Source organism: Salmo salar, chromosome ssa15, assembly GCF_905237065.1.
Source record: "Salmo salar chromosome ssa15, Ssal_v3.1, whole genome shotgun sequence".
Lineage (NCBI taxonomy): Eukaryota > Metazoa > Chordata > Actinopteri > Salmoniformes > Salmonidae > Salmo > Salmo salar.
Genome location: NC_059456.1, coordinates 56531759 through 56535817, shown reverse-complemented (window position 1 = coordinate 56535817; position 4059 = coordinate 56531759).

Sequence of the window (4059 nt, the reverse complement as noted above, 5' to 3'; positions counted from 1 at the left end):
AGTACAGAGAGGAGAGCTTCTCTAGCCAGCAGGCCAAACAGGAGTCTATTCTCTTCCAGTTTGCAGTGCTGTCGGTCAATGAACTACCATTTTGACAAGCAAAACAAAAAATTTGATTATGTCAGCAGAGTACCCAGCCAGAAATAATCAGACACCCATTTTTCAAGCTAGCATATAATGTCACATAAACCCAAACCACAGCTAAATGTAGCACTAACCTTTGATGATCTTCATCAGATGACAACCCTAGGACATTATGTTATACAATACATGCATGTTTTGTTCAATCAAGTTCATATTTATATCAAAAACCAGCTTTTTACATTAGCATGTGACTAGCATGTGACTAGCATTCCCACCGAACACTGCCGGTGAATTTACTAAATTACTCAAGATAAACGTTCACAAAAAGCATAACAATTATTTTAAGAATTATAGATACAGAACTCCTCTATGCACTCGATATGTCCGGCATCACAGGGCTAGCTATTTAGACACCCAGCAAGTTTAGCACTCATCAAAGTCATATTTACTATAAGAAAAATGTTATTACCTTTGTTGTCTTCGTCAGAATGCACTCCCAGGACTTCAATAACAAATGTTGGTTTGGTCCAAAATAATCCATCGTTATATTCAAATAGCGGCGTTTTGTTCGTGCGTTCAAGACACTATCCTAAAGGGTAAATAAGGGTGGCGAGCATGGCGCAATTCGTGACAAAAAAATTCTAAATATTCCATTACCGTACTTCGAAGCATGTCAACCGCTGTTTAAAATCAATTTTTATGCCATTTTTCTCATAAAAAAGCGATACTATTCCGACCGGAAATCTGCGTTTAGGTAAACAGACAAAGGAAAAGAAAGCATTCGGTCGACGCGGGCACGCGCCTAAGCCCATAGTACTCTGAGTGGCCACTTGCCAAAAAGAGCCTGCCTCGATATCGTTCAGCTTTTTCCCGGGCTCTGAGAGCCTATGGAAGCCGTAGGAAGTGTCACGTTATTGCACAGATCCTGAGTCTTCAATAAAAAGAGCCAAGATGAAACACTACTTCTCAGACAGGCCACTTCCTGCTTGAAATCTTCTCAGGTTTTGGCCTGCCATATGAGTTCTGTTATACTCACAGACACCATTCAAACAGTTTTAGAAATTTTAGGGTGTTTTCTATCCAAAGCCAATAATTATATGCATATTCTAGTTACTGGGCAGGAGTAGTAACCAGATTAAATCGGGTACGTGTTTTTTATCCGGCTGTGTCAATACTGCCCCCTAGCCCTAACAGGTTAAAACCTGTTGGGGACCCCCCCCCTTCCCGTTCTTATCCCGGTAACGGGATTGCTTGACAAGATACATGGCGCGAAATTCAAAATAGCAAAAATAGAATATTTTCAATTTCTCAAACAATCAACTATTTTACACCATTTGAAAGATAAACATCTCCTTAAAACAACCACATTGTCCGAATTCAAAGAGGCTTTACGGCGAAAGCATAAAGTTAGATTATGTTAGGAGAGTACATAGACAAAACATTATACACTGCCATTTTCAATGCAAGGACAGGTGTCACCAAAAGCAGAAAACCAGCTAAAATTATGCACTAACCTTTGACAATCTTCATCAGATGACACTCCTAGGGCATTTTGTTAGACAATTCATGCATTTTTTTGTTCTATCGAGTTCATATTTATATCCAAAACAGCATTTTACATCGGCACGTGACGTCCAGAAAATGTATCTCCCCCAAATCTGCCGGTGAATTTACAAAAATACTCATTATAAACGTTGATAAAATATTAAACTGTTATTCAAAGAATTAAAGATTTACATCTCCTGAATGCAAACACATTAACAGATTTCAAAATAACTTTACTGGGAAAGCACACTGCAATAATCTGAGTACTGCGCTCAGAAAAATACACTAGGCAATACAGATAGCCGCCATTTTGGAGTCATCTAAATGCATGAATAACATTAGAAATATTCACTTACCTTTAATAATCTTCATCAAAAGGCACTTCCAGGAATTCCAGGTCCACAACAAATGTTGTTTTGTTCGATAAAGTTCATAATTTATGTCCAAATAACTCCATGTTAGCGTGTTCAGTAGGCTTCTCAAAATGTAGGATGCGCGAGGAAAATGTCACAACGAAAAGCCCCCCAAAAAATCTATTTACGTTCGTTCAAATATGTCAAACGTTGTATAACATCAATCTTTAGGGCCATTGTAACGTGAAACTTCAGTAACATTTCAACCGGACCTTTCCTGTGTCTTGAAAAATGTTTTGGAACAGGAGGTTCCTCCCTCATGAATGCGCGCCAATGAAGTGATGTCATTCCCTGGATGACCAACTTCCCCACCTTCTCATTCGGTCTCTGTTCATCAAAGAAGTGGAAGCCTTAGGAAGTGCAAAATGAATCCTTTGTCACTGTGTGTTCCATTGGCAGTGACTTGAAAATAGTACAGCCACAAGATTTTCATTTCCTGCTTGTATTTTCCTCAGGTTTTTGCCTGCCATATGAGTTCTGTTATACTTACAGACACCATTCAAACAGTTTTAGAGACTTCTGAGTGTTTTCTATCCAAATCTACCATTAATATGCATATTCTAGTTTCTGGGCCAGAGTAGTAACCTGTTCAAATTGGGTACGTTTTTCATCTGGCCGTGATCGATATTGATGGTGTATCTTTAATTTGTTTCTCTTTTATTTTATTTGTATTTTTACCTACCTATCTCTTGTTCTCATTGTGAAACGATGCCAGATCTAAGAAAGACAGGACAAAGCGAGATGAGAAAGGGAAGGAACAGTCACTACACAACAATGCTCATGATTAGACCCAAAGGAAGAGCTGAAGATTGATCCATAATGACATGAAGGTAAGTATATATATATATATATATATGTGTATGTGTGTGTGTGTGTGTGTGTATATGTGTGTGTGTGTGTGGGTGTGTGTATATATATATATATATATATATATATATATATATATAACACACACATATGTATATATATATATATATATATATATGTATATATATATATATATATATATATATATATATATATATATATATATATATATACACACATATGTATATATATATATATATATATATATATATATACACACATATGTATATATATATATATATATATATATATATATATACACACACACATATGTATATACATGTATATGTATATACATGTGTATATATATATATACACACACATATGTATATACATGTATATGTATATACATGTGTATATATATATATACACACACATATGTATATACATGTATATGTATATACATGTGTATATATATATATATATATATTGTGTATATATATACGTATGTTTATTTGAGCAGCAGCAGCTGAAAAATGAGCTCCTACAAATATTGAAATTTACATGGTTTTTAGAGTGAAGTACATCGGAAAAAAGCTAAAGAAAACTGCAAGACTGAATAGGAGAAAAAAACAAGCAACAAACAAAGAAGATAGGCTTTTGAAAAATAACTTTTTCATAAAATTGTAGTTATCTTAGCAAGCTGAATTGTTTACCAGTTGCTAAGCAGTTGCTAGGGACTCTTTTGGAAGAAGCTAGCTAGCTAACGAAAAACAACAAAGAATATCTAGTTAACAGAAGAAAAGAAAGAGAAAATCAGGACAGAAGAAAAAGGATATCAAAGTGAAACAGTTCTCTAAAGACACAAGAGACAATAATACAAGAAACAACACTTCTGTAGCTTGTCAACTATGTGTCTGTCTATCCCTGTTCTCTCCCCTCTGCACAGGCCATACAAACGCTTCACACCGCGTGGCCGCTGCCACTCTAACCTGGTGGTCCCAGCGCGCACGACCCACGTGGAGTTCCAGGTCTCCGGCAGCCTCTGGAACTGCCGGTCTGCAGCCAACAAGGCTGAGTTCATCTCAGCCTATGCTACCCTCCAGTCCCTAGACTTCCTGGCGCTGACGGAAACATGGATTACCACAGATAACACTGCTACTCCTACTGCTCTCTCTTCGTCTGCCCACGTGTTCTCGCATACCCCTAG